General features: G+C 38.0%; 1 pseudogene; it reads left to right on the plus strand.

The window, feature by feature from the left end:
• Positions 1-11,583: 11,583 nt before the first annotated feature.
• LOC144367362 (dolichyl pyrophosphate Glc1Man9GlcNAc2 alpha-1,3-glucosyltransferase pseudogene) lies at positions 11,584-17,682 on the plus strand (annotated as a pseudogene).
• Positions 17,683-20,371: the final 2,689 nt, after the last annotated feature.

A 20,371-nucleotide genomic window follows, 5' to 3' on the forward strand; every position in this document is an offset into this window, starting at 1 on the left:
TTCCTGGTGGAGTTCCCTGCCATCTGTCAAGGCATTGTCTCTCCCTGTTCTTGACCCTGAGGAGAAATATTGGTAGGTAAAAGTGTTTCATCACCTGTGTTGTGAAATGGAGCTTCAAGTCCTGCACTTCCCTGAGTTCAGGGGAGGAGTCAGCTTTCAAAGCTAAAATGTGACTGCTCTGATCTGACATGTGCAGGAGGCTTAAAATAGAGTGAGCTTTGAAGATTTATAGCAAAAGTATATTTAATTCACAATAATTACATATTGATACATACTATAATGATAATATTTTAGATGTATTGTTATTACAATCAACTTTATCTTTTCTTTTAGTATTTTAATGCGAATACTGGTGCCTCCCATTTTATTTGTGTTGGATATTGCTGCCTTAGGGTATTGCTTCCCAGTTCAAAGTTCATGCTACTGCCTCACAAGACCAAAGATCAGAAAAGCTATGGAAACTTTAAAAATAATATTCACCACATTCTTTCCATTTGTGAATAATATGTACATTCACATAATTAAAAAGTTGATATGACCTTGTTGGGCCCGTAAGTTGGAAAGCAGCCTATGTTAGGAACTCTTAGGGTTCAGCACTCTGAACCCAGATGTTGCAGTTGGCACACTAACCATGCTCAGCCTTATCACCATGGTAACCTGGCTTCCCTTGTGTACTCAGCCTGTTCCTTTCCTGCTGTTTTTCTGCCATTGACCTTTTAATCCATGGGTCGCCACTCCTAAGCATGTTGCTAGCTCATTGGGTTATGTGACCCTCAGATCAATCTGCCCAGTAACAGGATATACATACCTTATATATAATCAGAGAGATGATAAATTATTGTACAATGGTACATTAAGAATTGTAATGCAAAATAAATAAATAAATAAATAAATAAATAAATAAATAAATAAATAAAATCATTAAAAAAACCTTGCCTATGCAGTAATAAAGTAGATCGAGTTCTTTTTTTTAATCAAATGGGGTATAATTTCTCATTTTTCTGAGTGTACAGGTTGTAGAATCACATTAGTCATAGAGTCACATATATACACACAGCAATACTAGTGTCTATTTTATTCTGCTGCCCTTCCTATCCGCTCTTCCCCTCCCCTCTCCTCCCATCACTTCTCTCTACCCAATCCAATGTGACACACTTTTTTTCCCCTCACATCATCATACATGTATTCTGTATAACGATGAGGGGTCTCCTTCCATTTTCCATGCAATTCCCCTTCTCCTTCTCTTTTCCTCCCACCTCTCTTCCCTATTTAGTAGTAATCTTCTCATGCTCTTCCTCCCTATCCCATTTTGAGTCCTCCCCCTTATATCAGAGAAGACATTCAGCATTTGTTTTTTTAGGGATTAGCTAATTTCACTTAGCATAATCTGCTCTAATGCCATCCATTTCCCTGCAGATGCCATGATCTTGTTATTTTTTAGTGCTGAGTAATATTCCATTGTGTATAAATGCCACATTTTTTTATCCATTAACCCACTGAAGGACATCTAGGTTGGCTCCACAGTTTAGCTATTGTGAATTGTGCTGCTATAAACATTGATATGGCTGTGTCCATGTAGTATGTTGTTTTTAGGTCCTTTGGGTATAGTCTGAGAAAAGGACTAGCTGGGTCAAATGGTGGTTCCATTCCCAGTTTTCCAAGAAATCTCCATACTGCTTTCCATATTGGCTGCACTAATTTTCAGTCCCACCAGCAGTGTATGAGTGTACCTTTTTTCCCACATCCTTGCCAACACTTGTTGTTGTTGTCTTCATAATGGCTGCCATTCTTACTGGGGTGAGATGGTATCTTAGAGTAGTTTTTATTTGCATTTCTCTGATTGCTAGAGATGATGAGCATTTTTTCATATATTTGTTGATTGATTGTATATCCTTTCCTGAGAAGTGTCTGTTCAGGTCCTTAGCCCATTTATTGATTGGATTATTTGTTTTTTTGGTGCTTATCTTGTTGAGCTCTTTATATACCCTAGATGTGTGAGGGGTAAAAATATGTTCCCAGGATGTAGGCTCTCTATTCACCTCACAGATTATTTCTTTTGCTGAGAAGAAACTTTTTAGTTTGAATCCATCCCATTTGTTGATTCTTGGTTTTAATTCTTGTGCTATAGGAGTCTTATTAAGGAAGTTGGGGCCTAAATCCACATGATGAAGATTAGGGTCTACTTTTTCTTCTATTAGATGCAGAGTCTCTGGTCTAATTCCTAGGTCCTTGATCTATCTATTTTGAGTTAACTTTTGTGCATGGTGAGAGAAAGGGATTCAATTTCATTTTGTTGCATATGGATTTCCAGTTTTCCCAGCACCATTTGTTGAAGATGCTATCCTTTCTCCAGTGCATGCTTTTGGCACCTTTATCTAATATAAGATAGTTTTAATTTTGTGGGTTAGTCTCTGTGTCCTCTATTCTATTCCATTGGTCTACCAACCTGTTTTGGTGCCAGTACCATGCTGTTTTTTGTTACTATTGCTTTGCAGTATAGTTTAAGGTTTGATATAGCGATACCACCTGTTTCACTCTTCCTGCTTAGAATTGCTTTAGTTATTCTGGGTCTCTTATTCTTCCAGATGAATTTCATGATTGCTTTTTCTATTTCTATGAGGAATGCCATTGGGATTTTGATCAGAATTGCATTAAATCTGTATAGTGCTTTTGGTAGTATGGTCATTTTAATAATATTAACTCTGCCTATCCATGAGCAAAGTAGATCTTTCCATCTTCTAAGGACTTCTTCTATTTCTGTCTTTAGGGTTCTGTAGTTTTCATTGTATAGATCTTTTACCTCTTTTTTTAAAGTTGATTCCCAAGTATTTTATTTTATTTTTGAGCATATTGTAAATGGGGTAGTTTTCCTCAATTCCTTTTCAGAGGATTTGTCACTGATATACAGAAATGCCTTTGATTTATGGGTGTTGATTTTATATCCTGCCACTTTGCTGAACTCATTTACTAGTTCTAGAAGTTTCCTGGTGGAGTCTTTTGGGTCTTCTAGGTAAATCATACCATCAGCAAATAGTGCTAATTTAAGTTCTTCTTTTCCTAAAGTTATTCCTTTAATTTCTTTCATCTAATTGCTCTGGCCAGTGTCTCAAGAGCTATGTTGAATAGAAGTGACTAGAGAGGGCATCCCTGTCTTGTTACAGATTTTAGAGGGAATGCCTTCAGTTCTTCTCCGTTTAGAATGATGTTGGCCTGAGGCTTAGCGTACATAGCCTTTACAATGTTGAGGTAAGTTCCTGTTATCTCTATTTTTTTCTAGTGTTTTAAACATAAAGGGGTACTGTATTTTGTCAAATGCTTTTTCTGTGTCTATCAAGATGATCATATGGTTCTTATCTTTAAGTCTATTGATGTGATGAATTACATTTATTGATTTCTGTATGTTGAACCACCCTTGCATTCCTGGGATGAATCCCACTTGATCATGGTGCACGATCTTTTTGATATATTTTTGTATTAGACTTACCAGAATTTTATTGAGGATTTTCGCATCTATGTTCATTAGAGATATTTGTCTGAAATTTTCTTTCTTTGAGATGTCTTTGTCTGGTTTTGGAATCAGGGTGATATTGGCCTTGTAGAATGAATTTGGAAGTATTCCCTCTTGTTCTATTTCCTGAAATAGATTGTAGAGTATTGGTATTAGTTCTTCTTTAAAGGTCTTGTAAAACTCAGCTGTATATCATTTTGGGCTTTTCTTGGTTGGTAATATTTTGATGGCTTCATCTATTTCCTCACTTGATATTGGTCTGTTTATGTTGTATATATCTTCCTGACTCAGTCTGGGCAGATCATATGACTTAATGAATTTATTGATGCCTTCACTATCTTCTATTTTATTAGAGTATAACATTTCAAAATAATTTCTAATTATCTTATGTATTTCTGTAGTGCCTGTTGTGATATTGCCTTTTTCGTCCAGTATGCTAGTAATTTGTGTTCTCTCTCTTCTTCTCTTCATTAGCATGGCTAAGGGTCTGTCAATCTTATTTATTTTTTCAAAGAACCAACTTTTAGTTTTGTCAATTTTTTCAGTTGTTTCTTTTGTTTCGATTTCATTGATTTTAGCTCTGATTTTAATTATTTCTTGCCTTCAATCTATGATTATTTTGTAAGGTACATAGGGACAGAATTTGATTTTTCTTCATTTATATCCATTTGATTTAGCAACATTGGTTCAAAGTTTGATAACAATGTGAAAAAGCAAAAAACTAAAAATTTAATATAACATACATACATCATCTACTATATCAGAAGATGTATCATACACCTCTTTCTATCTTCACAACATCATGTAGTATAAGTCCTTATTTTTAATTGAGAAATGAAGAAAATGATATTCCAAGAGCTGAGCATGCTGCTCAGAAATAACATCTACTAATCAAAAGAGCCACAAATGCAGTGGAGGAAACCAAGCCAGACATTTTCCTGGAGATTACGACTGAATCATCAGAGTCACCTTTTACTGAGCAAATACTTTATAAGACCTGAGGTAGAAATGTGTGTAAGGAGAGTATTTTTGAAAGTAAACTCAAAGAGTAGGTGCAAGGAAGTAGGAAAAGTGAGACAGGAAGGGAGGAAAAGGCAGTGAAAGGTGTGCTGCTGAGTTGGGGACCACTGTGAGAAATCTGGGTTCTGGGTAGTCCCTGAGGGTCCAGGTTGCAGGCATCTCAGTGATCCCCTGAGCCATGGGAAGCTGACACCTCTGCCTCTCATGTGGCAGTTTACATCAGCCACATTGACCTCCCTGTGAATGAGCCAAGTGAACTCTCTTGGACTTGGGAAATAATTGTGGCAAAAGAATCGAGAGTCAAGGCTTAAATTGATTGGGGCTGTGTCCCTGTGTATGGGGTCTGTCCTCCAAATCAGCAGCTGGGCTGAGGGGCAGAGCCAGGGCCATCAGAGGACCTGTGCACTTTAAAAGTGGCATTCAAACCCCACTGCAAGTCTCGCTTTCCTCTTAACTCCTCAAGGCTGGCAGCACCCTCTCAAGTAGAGCAGCAACTGGAACGATTAGTAGAAGAATCACGGTCCTGCTGCTGTAGCTGGTGCTGAGGCTGTACCCGATGTGACTTCTTCATACAGTTCTTCAGTTTTAAGTTGGCACAACTGAACACTCACACTTAGGGCTACGTGGCACACAGGGAAGGGACACTTGTAGGAGAAAGCACACATCTGCATGTGCTGCAGCACACCTTTTAGCATTTTCTACTAACCACATGGTATATTAACTAGCAGTTGCAGAATTTTATGATATTTAACAGTTTTGTGAATTATTTTCAGACAGTTTCAGCATTTACCTGTGAACATGAGAATGACAATTGGGGAATTTAAAGCAAAGCAAAAGTTTCAGCCACCCAGATCATCACAGCATGTGCAAAGCCCACTAAGCTCACAGGTAGTAACAGGACTATTCAGAGGATACCATCACTTGGTTCAGTTTAACTTTGTTTACGAGTTGATGCATCACTGCCCAGGGTCCATTACAAACATAGTTCCCAGGTCAGTCAGCTTGTTCAATTCTAGGACTTCCAGCATGCCCTGTGAAGAGCTCTGTGGAACTACCCCCAACCCCCAGCAAAATCACAGGAAATTGCTAAACAGAGCAACAGCAGCAACAGCCAGTCATGTTCATTCATTGGGAATGGTTCCAGGATGTATGAAGATGTAAAAGGCAGTGTAACGCTCAGTTTCTTCTTTTTACTCTTAACTGAGCTAGAAAGCAATAGTATGAAATTACAAATAAAACATACTCTTCTTCCTATACCATATGGAAATGTAACATATTTGCTAATTAGAATACAAGGAAGTTGGGTGGCAGTGAGGCTGTAATGGGTTAATGTGACTCCAGGTGATAAATCAGGAAAAAAAAGAAAGAAAAAATTCAAATCAAGAGAACAATGGATAATAAATAAGGTTAAGATGACTAAATTCATAGATACCTTTTACCTCTCAGCTTTTTCAAAAGGCAAAACACCAGGGAAAAATAGAAGACTCTACATCGATGTTCATAGCAGCACAATTCACGATAGCAAGATTGTGGAACCAGCCTAGATGCCCTTCAATAGATGAATGGATAAAAAAAATGTGGCATTTATACACAATGGAGTATTACTCTGCATTAAGAAACGACAAAATCATAGAATTTGGAGGGAAATGGATGGCATTGGAGCAGATTATGCTAAGCGAAGCTAGCCAATCCTTAAAAAACAAATGCCAAATGACTTCATTGATATAAGGGGAATAACTAAGGACAGGGTAGGGACGAAGAGCTAGAGAAGAAGATTAACATTAAACAGGGATGAGAGGTGGGAGGGAAAGGGAGAGAGAAGGGAAATTGCATGAAAATGGAAGTTGATCCTCAGGGTTATACAAAATTACATATAAGAGGAAAGGAGGGGTAAGAGAAGAATAATACAAGTGGAAGAAATGATTTACAGTAGAGAGGGTAGAGAGAGAAGAGGGGAGGGGAGGGGAGGGGGGATAGTAGAGAATAGGATAGACAGCTGAATACATCAGACACTAGAATGGCAATATGTAAATCAATGGAAGTGTAACTGATGTGATACAGCAATCTGTATACGGGGTAAAGATGGGAGTTCATAACCCAATTGAATCAAACTGTGAAATATGATATATTAAGAACTGTGTAATGTTTTGAACTACCAACAATAAAAAAAAATAGAAGACTCAGGTAAATTCAGATATTACACAGGAGATGTTACTATCTCCCTTAGAAAAACAAAATTATATTTAGAGAAAAGTAATATGAACAATTATTATGTCATTGTATTAGGTAATTCACATGAAATGGGCCAGTATCTGGAAACACAGACTAGACACAAGATAGAAAATAATGTGAAGAGACCTATCACAAGTGCAGAGGGTTTCATCAGCAATAATTATCGGCTGCAGACCAAGAAGTCTCATGTCCCTGTTATAGTACACTGGAGAATGCTACTAAACACTGGGGGATGTAATATTAGTTCTTCCCCAGTGCTCTAAAACATGAATAGTAGATGCAGTTCTCATCTCATTTTGAGTCAATAGTGCAGTGATGCCAAAATTGTACAAAATTATTCACAAAAAATAATAACAAGGAACTGGGGCTGTGGCTCAGTGGAAGAGCGCTCGCTTAGCACGTGTGAGGTCCTGGGTTCGATTCTCAGCACCACATAAAAATAAATAAATAAAATAAAGGTTAAAAAAAATAACAAAACTACTTATTCTGGGCTGGGGATGTAACTTAGTGGTCTAGTGGTTTTGCCTATAGCCTATGAGTTTATGTGTTTCATCCCCAGCATGCAAACAAACCAAAAAAAAAAAAAAAGCCATGAAAATTCTTTTTTAAACAAAAATATTTATTTTTTTAAATTGTAGTTCACTTGGCTTTGTTGTTTCTGGGCCTTTGGTGAGTCAGTGTCATGGTGGGAGTACATGCTTGAGCTGAGCTTCTCACCTCAGGGTGACTGGGAAGCAGAGAGAAAGCACAGAGACAGAAGATACCCTTCATGGTTATACCCTCAGTGACGTGCCTCCCCAACTACCCCACCTGTTAAGGTTTTACTACTTTCCAGCAGCCCATGTGTCATTGCTAGAAACACCGAAGTGCCACAAGAATTCAGGCATGTAGATGGGCATGGCAGACTCTACTCCTGCCAGAAGGGTGCCACCAAACCTGGCTGGCAAGTGCTGGGCGGGCAGTCCGCCTGCTTTTATCCCTGACACAGTGTCTGAAAGGCCAAGGTCCATCGTCGGAGATTAAAATGCACACACACAGATAGCAGTGACAAAGATGAAGCACTTTACTGCAAGCTGGTTCTAGCTTATATAGAAAGTGAGAGTCAGTTATCTTAAACCAGGAAGCTCCCGGGGCCAATCATACTAAAGGTCAGATCATCACCTACGGTGCATGCACGTCTACCCTGCATAAGATTCATGGGGGGCACGAGCTGTCCACGATCACAGAAGACAGGAGGACCAATTAGAAAATTTTCAAAACAACTTGTTATCTGCCCACTGGCAACTTACCTGCCGCCATGTTGCATTAGGGGCTCCTTATCTAAAAGGCCCAGGGAGTTCTAGCCGCCCACTGGCAATTTGCCCACCACCATGTTTGAAAGGCCCGGGGAGTTCTCAGGGAGACTCCCAACAGTGTCCCCCCTTGCCCTGATAGGAGGAGGTCTGGGTTATACTCTGTCAGTTGGCTAATTTTAAAATTGGGGTGGGCAAAGGGAAGGGCTAAAGTTAAAATGGGTACAATTGGATCTTACCAATTAAGGCTTAGTACTATGTTCTGAAAGTGGACCACCAAACTTTCTGTTTCTCACATTATGAATCTACGTATGGATTAATCCTTTGATGAGGCAGAACCCTCACGATCCTATCACCTCCCAAAGACCTCCCCTCTGAATGCTGCTGAACTAGGGACAATGCCCTCAACATATGAATTTTTGGGGGACATTTCACATCAAGCCATAGCTTAGCATGTATCACTTCCATTTATACACCATTGGCCAACCAAGGCAAATGGAAGATTATAAATGATCTTTGAGTTTCACTGTGAGGGGATCTGTAATCCTTAGTCATAGAAAACCACCACAGTTAATACTATGTAAGAATCGTGCCCCAACCCCCACCAGCCCCCATCTATGTGGAAGCTTATTCTAAACCCAAATATGATTGTATTTGGAGATTGTGAGAAACACACTCACCTGTCCAAACCCAAAGAATGGATTGAGAGACAAAGGTATGGAGAAAGCAAGACTTTAATGATGATCTTGCAAGATCTGGTGTCTGAGGGAGCAGGCACACCCAGAGAAGTTGCAATCAGCATTTTATCCCTTAGTACATAAGTCCCTCCTTGCCCCTGCACCCCTACTGTGGGGTATGCCATCACCTAGGTTTTACTGTCTCCTATTGGGTTTTTTAAAGAAATGCATCTTTAATTGTCCCCCACCTCCCTTTGTTCTCTTGTAGCTGGAAAGCCTTCTGGAGGTGAGTGCATCTTGCAGTTTACCTCTCTGTTGGTTCAGCAGGCCCTTTCCCCCTCACCTCCTATCTGTAAAGGGACTGTGAATTTTCCACACTCTAATGTTATCTGCCTGTAACTTTCCATTCTGTTCTCTCCTGCTGCTTTTCTTACCTCCCGTATTTATATTCAAGGCTAAATACTGTATTTTGAAAATGGCCACCAGACTTTCCATTTCTCATGGAGATGTCATTTGGGAGGTAGTTTTGGTAAAATGAAGTCCTCAGGGTGGGCTATAGGATTGATGGTGTTGAAAGGAGATGGGATTCTCTCTCTTCTTCCATGAAAGGATATGTGTAAGCCAGGAGGAGACCACACCAGGAACTGAATCAGCTGGCTGCTTGACCTGGGTTCCCAGCCTGTAGAACTGCCAGAACCAAGTTCCACTGGAGCGTCTCAGTCTGTGGTATTTGTCTTGGTATCCCAGCCGCTGAAGCAGGGAGGGACACAAAGATTGCCTATCATACATTGTCTGTGTTTGCTTACTTTCTCATAGCAACTTTGAATCAACTTGTTTGCATCTACAAGTGTGTAGTTTGTATGAGATAATCACAGTGACTGGCTTAGGGAACACTGATATCCCTATGCACAATTTTACTGTTTATGAATGTCTTTTTATTTGCTTTTTTTTCATCTTCCATTTTTATTCTCCTCTCATCCACTTGCCTACCTTTTGTTGTCTTACTGGAAGATTTTTCTTTTTGATGTTTTTATTATTTTATGGATGTTTGTACATATGTAAAGACTTTAATATGTGGTATTTATAGTCTTCTACTTTATTGAATATTCCTATTTTGAGTCACTTTTCAGGAGATTCTTTTACAATCTTTACTTTTGTTTTCCTCTTTTTGTTTGTATTAATGTCTCTCAAGTAGCACTCAGTGCTGTGATGATGGAGAATGCTTCTCCTCCCTGTGTCCACTTGAACTGTCATGCTGCCTTGGGTCTAAGACACATGTGTTCACATTCAGGTCATGCCATCATATTGAAGGTGCTCATTACAAGTTGGATATTATTTTTAAAGACACTTCTTCAGAGTCTATAATGGGTGACATTTGGTTTTCCACAGTGCTATGTGTATGATGAAATACATTCATTTATTTCTTAATATTGAACTTGGCTTTAATGCAGAAATATATTTTAAATGTTCTTCTGCACTTCTCATATCTTTATCTTCCCATCAAATTCTTCTTTCAACTTCTAGGTTTTCTTCAAGCCATTTCATCCACTTAGATGGCTTCAGCAGTCCCTGAGGTCTTGCTGCTTCCTGAATCTTTAATTTATCTTTGACCTCTCTTCTGAGTTGTGGACCATGCATCCACTTACCAGGTGGGCATCCCTACACATCTGATTACAGGGACTTTGAACACAGCATGTCTGAGACTGCCCATCATGGCCATTGTTGTATTTTCCAGCCTGGGTCTACACTGCTGCTTATGCAGATAGCTTGGGAGTAAATGCCTGTTTTTGCAGTAGGCATTTACTTTCAAGCTAAAATTAGTACTGTGTTCTATTTATTCTTTTTCCTTTCTTTTTTTCTTTTTCTAGGATGAGTTCTCTATGCTGCATTCTTAATGCTCTGTTCCCTGGTGTATGTGGTCATGTGTCACCAGTTTCTTCTCTGACTCTCCTATTAAGTTTTTCCATTCTCTTTAGGGGAAGACTTCCAAAATGCAGATCTGTTTAATCTAGAATGGAAATACAAGACTGCCTTGAGAGTATTTTAATTAAAAAATTTTAGATGTTGATGGACCTTTATTTTATTCATTTGTTTATCTGCGGTGCTGAGAATCGAACCCAGTGACTCACACATGCTAAGCAAGCATTCTACCATTGAGCCACAACCCCAACCCCTCCATCCCCCACTGTGAGAGTACTTTATAATCTATCAATAGTTTCTAAAAATCATTCTAAAATGATTTTTTAACTGTTGGAATTAGGCAAAGCATTTATATTCACATCACTAGGTTGTTAGTCCCCGACACACTTGCTGCCTTTACCACATGTCACAGCCTAGGCAGCCTCACCTAGACTGACACCACTGTAGTTCCATTAGCCTGGCGTGGGTTCTTTGTAATTTCACAGTCTGATTCCAGGGCCAGGACACATTCATCTAAGTGAAATACATGCTGGGAACATGGATCAATCTGTTTTTCCCCTTTTCCCCCACCCTATCTTACTACAAATATGTGGCTTAGTTTATTTAACATAGTATTTCAAGTATGTGTTCATATTGAAGTCTTCACACTAGATTTATCTCTTTTTAGGAACAGAACTTTTTTCACCCTGTTTCTGCTGTGAACAAGGACACTTCTAAATCTATAAAGGAAATTCTATAATAGTGATATAGGGTTACCAAATTAGTACAAAGACAAGGTATTTTTATTGGTATTTTCCTCTCCCATAATACAAATCAAGCTGTATCTTATAAAAGACATATGTAAGACACACATTCACACAAGAGTGAACTCTGTATTTCTGTTCTGACCCAGGGTGGAGTGCTTGGGTTGAGGAGACATGTTCCATTACAGGGGATGGTGTCCTTCAAGTACGTGTCTGTGGACTTCACTTGGGAGGAGTGGCAGGACCTGGATGAGGCTCAGAGGACCTTCTACAGGGATGTGATGCTGGAGACCTACAGCAGCCTGGTGTCCTTGGGTGAGTGAAAAGCCCCAGTGATCTTATTAGAAGCAATTTCATTGTCAGTATTTAGAGGAATCATTTTTAAATTTTAATACTACTATTATCTTATTTTTATTTATCTATCTATCTATTTATTTATTTTGAGTACCAGGAATTGAACTCAGGGTACTTGACCACTGAGCCACATCCCCAGTGCCCCCCAGCGTTTCAGCCCCCCAACTTCCTTTTTATTAAATTTTATTCAAAGACAGGGTCTCACTGAGTTGCTTAGTGCCTTGTTTTTGCTGAGGCTGGCTTTGAACTTGTGATCCTCCTACCTTAGCCCCCCACCTGCTGGAATTACAGGTATGCGCCACCTCCTGTTACAGGTGCACGTGTACCACATTCATTACCATCTCTTCTCCACTCTCCCTCCCACACAGCCTTTCCAAGTTTACCTTATATATTTTAACTTACACATAGTAATTGCACATATTTATGGGGCAAAATGTGGCATTTCAGTACATGTATATAGTGAATTACACAAATTATCAGTAATAGGCAGGTTTGTATTGGGAACATTTAAAAGCTATTAGATATTTTGAAATATTTAAAAAGCTGCTCTGCTCTTTTAATTATGCTTCTCTGCTGTAGAATATTAAAATTATTCTCCTATGCAGGTGCACCACCACATGCATTACCATCTCTTCTCCACTCTCCCTCCCACACAGCCTTTCCATGCTCCAGTAACCACCATTCTCTGTATCTTTGAGATAAACTTTAGCTTCCACTAATAAATGAGAATATGCAGTATTTGTTTTTCTGTGCCTGACTTATTTTACTTTACATAAATGTCCTCCAATTCCATTCATGTTGCTGCAAATGCATATTTTAAAAACTGAATAACAGTCCCGTGTGCATACATACCACATTTTCTTTGCCCATTCATCTAAGATGGACATCAGAGTTGATAACCTATCATGGATTTTGTAAGCAGTGCCACAGTAAATGTGCAAGTGCAGGTTCCTCTTCAAAACAAGGAATGGGTTTTCCCTGAATACATATACACCATACTGCTATAAATATGGTCATACTGTTTCTAGGTTTTAGGGACATGCAGACTGTTTCCCATAGTGGCTGTACCAGTTTGCACTTTTAGAACCAGTGTGGAGGTTTTCCTCTCAGTGCCTCCTGGCCAGCTTTTTTGTTCTGTGTCTTAATAATGAGCACCTAAAAGTGGTGTCATGATGGCTTGTTTAGATTCTGATCTTTTACTGATAATTATGGTGTTGAACATTTATTCCTGTGCTCATGGGTATTTGTGTGTCCTCTTGAGAATGCCTGTTCAGGTTACTTGTCCGGTTTTTAACTATATGATTTTTTTTTTTGCCATTGAATTGAATTTCTTATTTTTTCCAGAAGTTAATCCTTTTTCAGATAGTTTGCAAATATTTTCTCCCATTCTGTAGGTTAAATTTTTACTCTAGATAGTAGAACTTCCACTCTGGATAGTTCTTAATATTAAATGTATTCCTGCATTAAATACACATAAGAACTTTCACTGTAGATAATTCTTAATATTGAACTTGGCTTTTGTGCATGAATACATTTTAAAAGTTCTTCTGCAGTTCTCTTGAGAAATGTCTGAGATTCTAAATATTTTCCAGAAGGCAATCTCTTGTCATTTTGCAAATATTTTCTTTACAGTTTTTAGTTTGTAAACTCCATTTGTTAATTTTTGCTTTTGTTGTTTTTTTGCAAGATCAATGTCTGTGTTTCACTGGCATTTTCCTCTAGTAGTTTAATCATTTCAGGTCTTAGGTATTAAGTGTTTGATCCACTTTGTTGATTTCTCTGTCTGGTGAGAACGGGGTCTAACATTGCATATGGATAATCAGTTTCCCACAATTATTGATGAGCTTACTTTCTAAACATATATTCTTGCTACTTTGCTGAAAATCAGTTGGAGATTTTATATATATATATATATATATATATATATATATATATATATATTTTATAATATCTTATTTTATTATATATATATATATTATAATATCTTATATCTTAATAATGGTTTAATATTGGTTTCTGTTATGTTCCATTGGTCTGGAGTCTGTTTATGCCAGTACCATGCTGTGGTTTAATATTTTTAGTTGTAGATGGACACAATATCTTTATTTTCTTTCTTTATTTTTTTGTGGTGAAGAGTGAACCCAGTGATTCACACCTGCTATAAATACTCTTATCTATCACTGAGCTACAACCCCAACCCACCATGCTGTTTTGATTATTATCCCTTTGTAGTTTGTTTTGAAGACAGATATTAGAATGATTCCAGCTTTGTTGTTTTTGCTTAATTGTGTTTTGACTATTTGAGGTCTTTTGTGCTTCCATATGATGTTTAAGACTATTTTTCTAGCTATGTGAAGAAAAGTTATATGAGGATTACATTGAATATGTCAATTGCTTTGGGTATTAAGGGTTTTTAGCAATATTAATTCTTCCAATATATGAAAATAGGATGTATTTCTTTTGTGTGTCCTCCTTAATTTATTTTCATCAGTGTTTTGAAGTTTTTGTTGTAGAGATCATTCACTTCTTTCATTAAATTTGTTCCAAGGTAGTTTTTTTAAATTAACTATTGTAATTGAGATTTCTTTCATGTTTTCTTTCTCAACAATTCTATTTTTGATGTATAATAAGGCTACTGATATTTGTTGATTTTGTACTTTCCAACTGAGGATACGACTGCATTCATTTATCAGTTCCTGCATTCATTTATCAGTTCTAATAGTTTTTTTTTATTTTGGAGGAATTTTTGTATACAAATCTCTGTTTTTTTCTGTATACAAATTCATGGTGTTTGCTAATAATTATTTAACCTCCTCCTTTCCTACTTGGATGCCCTTTCTTTCTTTCTCTCTTCTTACTGTTTGAGTCAGTGTGTTCAGTCCTGTTTGAAGAGCAATGGAAGCCAACACCTTGCCTTATTCCAGATCCTGCCAGAAACAATCTGAGACTTTCCCTGTTCAGTACGATGTGGGTTAGAATTTAATATGCAGTCTGTGTGTTCAGGAACATTACTTTTAACTCTAGCTTTTCAAGGGATTTTATAATAGAACTGTGTTGAATTTTATCAAATACCTTTTCTGGGTCTGTTGACACACATGAGTTTTTTTGATGCTGAGGACTGAACCCAGGGGCACATAACCACACTGCTACATTCCCAGCCCCCTTTTTTTGTCTTTTATTTAGAGACAGGGTCTTGCTGAGTTGTTTAGGGCCTCACTAAATTGCTGAGGATGGCTTTGAACTCAAGACCCTCCTGCCTCTGCCTTACAAGTTGCTGAGATTATAGGCATGTGCCACCATGCCCAGCAAGATATATGATTTTTAATCCTCATTCTGTTTATGCAATGAAATTACATGTATTGACTTTCATATATTGAACCATCTTCCATTCCTGTGGTTCACATGGGGTCATGATTTTTAAACCTTGTGCTGTTCTGATGGATTTAATTTGCTAGTGTTTTTCTGAGAATTTTAAATCTATGGTCATCAGGCTATTAGTGTTCTTGTGCAGGTTTTGATATTAGGGCAATGCTGGTCTCATAGGATACATTTGGAAGATTTTTCCTTTATTTCAATATTTCCAAATAATTTGAGAAGAATTGGCAGTTGTTCTGTAAACTTTTGATAAAATTTAGGAGTGAAGCCATTTGGCCCTGGGCTTTAGTTTGTTGGAAGTTTATTCCTGATGTGCTCTCCTTGGATACATCTGTTCTGTTAAGGTTTCTAGATCCTTATGGTTCAATTTTGGTTGTTATGTGTGTCTAGAAATTCATTCATTTCTGGATTTTCCAATTATGAGTGTGTGGTTTTTCAAGATATTCCCTAGGGATCTGCAGATTAGTTGCAACATCTGTTTTTTCATTATTGCTTTGATATATTTGAATCTTTTTTCCTGGTTAGTATAATTATCAGGTACTTTGAAATGACTTGATCTCACTTTTCCCAAACAATCTACACAGAAAAGAAGATTTTCCTTAATGCACATGAGGCTTGAGTTCTCCTCATAATACCCTAGAGGCCTGGCAGGGGCACTGAGAATGGGTCCTTATGGTCATTTAGTTTGATTTTGCTTAAAGAATCTCCTACAATTCCACAAGCTTCAGACCCCACCAAACCTGGATCTCTCCTCACTTGACACTATGGGCTTAGCAGTCATATAAACTTTTATTAAAGAAAATGCTATTGTTTTCTGTAAGTATGCAAACACATCCTAGTCTTCATATTTCTGGGAAATGTGTTCACATACTATGAATACAGATCTGTTTACTAGTTTGTCAAAAGTTGTTTTTAAAAAACTCCAAGTTCAAATGCCCATAAAGACACTGATCACTGTTTCCAAGGCTATTTCCCCATGCCTACATCAATGCATGGTTTCCTATTCACAGGGAGCCTTCCTATACACACCAGGTTGATACAGATCAGACTCACTATAGGCAAACAACAAGCATGTTACTGAGGAAAGAAGAGGCTGACTCAGTTAAAATATCAGCAAAAGTTTAGTCCCTGTTATTCAAGCCTTTATAGACTATATTGACCCTCTTAGCACTCATAGCGTTACTTGAGATTGAACATGTTCCTTTAGCAATAAAGAGTGTGGACAGCATTTATCAAATAAGGACAAACAATCCATGTCCACTAAATGACTTGACTACCGAGAGAAAACTCTTGGAGAGTTTGACAAAGATACTATTAAATAATTTTTTAATAAATGCTCAAGACGTTATATTCCTAGAAATGGAAAATTGTTAAGAGCCTCCATTCTGCATGTCTGTGATTTATACAAAGTACTTAGGTTTGATTGTGTTCTCAGGTAAGAATAACTTATACATGGAAAGTGCATGGTGCTGCAGCAATGGTGGCGCTCAGAACCCTAATGGGTAGTGGCAATTGGTTTTCTGCTTTGGTGATCCGGGTGACTCTCCTCAAATGCCTTCTTATTTCTACCTACCATTCTACAGATTTTGAAGTACACCCCAACTGGCTTGCTATCACTCACAGTTTGCCAATATCACCTTGGTATTATGAGGCAACTTCAGAGTGGACCTTGGCTTATCCTGCTTTTTTGTGTGGTTTGAATACGTCCTGTCACTTGTTGCCAAATATTTTGATCAAGTGATGCATAATGTTCATAATATGAACTACTGCAGTTTAAGTACCTTATTTTTTCCAGAGATTTCCTGTCATCTTTACAGATGCACTCTTTGTGTATGCTGTCTATGAGATAGAATTATATCACTACATCCAGCTATCTTGATTAATTAAGTTGCCTAGCCTGACCTCAGAGTTGCAGTTCTCCTGCCTCAGCCACTGGTATTACAGATATTCATTTCCAGTACAATGGATTCCTATTTTGATTAATGTTGCTCTCCATTGCACGGTTATTTCAGAAAAGGCATGTGGAAGGAGCATTTTTCTTTACCGTTCTCCTACATTTGAAGCACATCTACTTCTATGTAGCACCAGTTTACAGTATATACCTGCTATGCTCTTACTGTTTTGCTGCAAATAAACCAGATGGGTCTGTCTGATGGAACAGTTTTAGCTTTGTCTGTGTTATTTTGCTGGGCCTCATTGTTTTCCTAGTTTCTGCTCCATCACTGGGTCCTTTCCTAGCCTTAAACCAGCTGCCTCAAGTCTTTCCCCAACTCTTTCCTTTCTAGAGGGGCCTCTGCCATGCATACTGGGCTTCAAACTTCTGGGCCTTATACAATGCTTTGGACAAAGTTCTGTCTGTCATTGGTTTGGAATTGAAACTTCTTGATCCCAACAAGATCCCTAAGGCCTCAATGGCAAGCAGCCATACTCCTCGAAATTCTCCCAATGATCCTTTTGTCTGTGGAAAAAGCAGAAGATGCTTCAATTTTTCTGATTCTGACCACAACAGGACATTATTCCCTCTTCTCTCTGCTCTTCACTGTCCCAGAATTTCCCATTAAAATCTTACTCATGTTATTATTCTCCATCTATAGTATTACTTCACTGAAGATTCTATTCAGAAAAGAAAAACCTCTTTTTAATTGGATGGAAATTTTCTACCTCCTTGGCTTGGGGATTCTGGAAGTCTGCTGTGAATTTGTATTCCCTTTTACCTCCTGGAAGCTGAAGTGCTCCTTTTTTCCCTTTGTTACTGACTTCAGTGTATTGTGCAGTGGGCATCACACATGCTTGATTCATACTGTATGTTTCAGTGTTGACGGTCCTCTGATCAGAAAGACAAAGGAGCAATGAATAGAGGAACTGCTTGGAAGTAGGCAAGTCAATTATTTCATGGGAAATTAATCAGAACTTGAAGAAAGTTGCTTGTGGCATGAGCCATTCATTTTAGAAGATCTGTTTAGAGAATCATTCTTCCATCATTGGCCTTGTTGAGCCTAGCAACCTGATTGTTACCATGGTAAGAAGCTACTGCTCTCCATAAACAGTGAAATTCATCTGAAAAAAAAATATCATCTTCCTCTGTTAAAATTGTCTGAGATCATTCAGACTGCTATGTTTTCTGAAAGCTAACAGAGTCTGATTAACCGCATAATTATTTGTAGACTATGTCAACCATTGTCAGGATATAAAGGATAATTAGACTCCTCTACTGAAGGAAACATAAATAAAATGGCATTTTTTATTTCTGCAAAAAAAAGAATATCTTATACACTATAGTTGTCTTGCTCTTAGGTGACACTGTGCATATTTATACTTGAAACTGGTAATACTGTGCAGGAACTTGTAGGATTAATACACTATAACAAAGATAATAAAAAGTAATGCTTTCCACAAGGCTTCAATGAAGAAAGTATACAAATCTTCAAATCAAGGTATCAATATGGAGATTCCTCAGGTCAAGCATATTACTTGAACATCATGGGTTTGCTTCCCATGTAGGCCAACAAAATAGATTGGTCTGCACCCCCAGTCATGGTCAGGGACATTTCCATGAGCGATTTTTTGAACTTAATGGAGAGGAGGGAAGACATCAGTGGAAATGGATGAAAACAAACATTATCTCTCTTAGAAGAGTGATTCAAAGTGTACGTCCTACCTATACTGATCCAGAATTTTTCTTGGAATATGAAGGGCACTTTTCACTGGGGAAGAAAGCAAAAGGAAGCTTCTGGAGAAAAATTATAAGTGCGGAGATTCCAAGTCAGACCTACCCGTTGAATTGACTCCATGGATCTGTTAAGTGTGGCCACACCTCAGATATCACCATCAAGGAATAAAATGTACTCAATATGTACTTCAATCCTCCTTAGAGTAGTGGGGGCAAAGAAGCTGTCAGGTAGAGTTTGTGCTTTACCTAATGGAGAAAATGATGCAGGTGTTAGATTCTAACTGTGTAGTTGCTACATGGGAGAAGAGTGAACCCCATATATCAGAGTGACAATCCATGAGACAGATTTAAAGAACTGGACAAACAATCAAAACATGAACATTTTATTATTCTCCCTCTTCTTCCTCCAAATACCCAGAAATTAATAAGTGGCAGATTCACAGGGAAAATGATAAAACATTTTTTTTCTTCCTCCAGTTGTATCTCCCAGTAGGAAGTGAAGGAAATAACAACTGCTTATACAGAAAACAGAACTCTAACTCAGAATCTGTGTTCAAAATTCCCCTATAGTTCCCTTCAAGAGAACAGTTCCACATAAAACACTCTCATTTGACTAAAAGAGTTTTAGAAGGAAGCCCACGCAGTTGCTCATATTTTTAAAATAATAGATCCTGTGTCATAGACTATAGTTGCAGTCCACACAATTTGGTTTGTCCTCAGGGACAGAGAGAGTATATAGAGAAAGAAAAGATAGAGAAAGGGGGAGGAGTGAAGGGGAAGGGAGGAGGAAAAAGTAAACACAAGCCAATGGTACAGGCTATCTAGAAACTTATCCTCCCTGCAAAATTCATCTGACTCAAAAATCTCCTGCTGATTAAAAAGATCATGTAAAAATGTGCATAATCTCTGAGAGTGCAAAAAGTCCTGTTCTGGAAGAGCTGCTCTCATAACCAAACCTCATGCAAGCTGACACATAGAGAAGAATGGTTTCCTCCTGAGAACCAGCTATAAATGGAGGAAAAATGGCATTCAGTCTGTGTGGGAGGAAGACCTATGCATTTTTTTAGATATGTATGTGCATCTCATTACATTCATGTTGGTTCTCAAGAACATTTCAGTTTAGTCATAAAGTCTACAGGAAACTACTAAAGGTTAGCCAGCAAAAGCATTGAGCATCACTGAGGTCCATGGTTTTGTATTGGAACCTGATTTTCCACCCTGCTGGCAATATCCTCATTAAAATTTCTCAAACACAGGAGGCTGAGGCAGGAGAACTGCAAATTTGAGGTCAACCTCAGCAAACTAGCAAGGCACTAATCAATTTAGGGAGACCCCATCTCAAAAAAAAAAAAAAAAAAAGGCAGGGGATGCAGCTCAATGGTAAAGTGCCCTGGGGTTTAATCCTCAGTAAAGCAAAATTAATTAATTAATTAATTAATTAAATAATTTAATTTCTCAGAGGATAGCACAGACATGAGAATAGCTCTTAATGACTTGGTAATAACAGATTTCAAATACAAGTTTTAAGTGTCTTACTTGTGTACACATACACACACACAAATAGTTCCCAAATCCTCAGA

Source organism: Ictidomys tridecemlineatus, chromosome 1 (genome assembly GCF_052094955.1).
Source record: "Ictidomys tridecemlineatus isolate mIctTri1 chromosome 1, mIctTri1.hap1, whole genome shotgun sequence".
Classification (NCBI taxonomy): Eukaryota; Metazoa; Chordata; class Mammalia; order Rodentia; family Sciuridae; genus Ictidomys; species Ictidomys tridecemlineatus.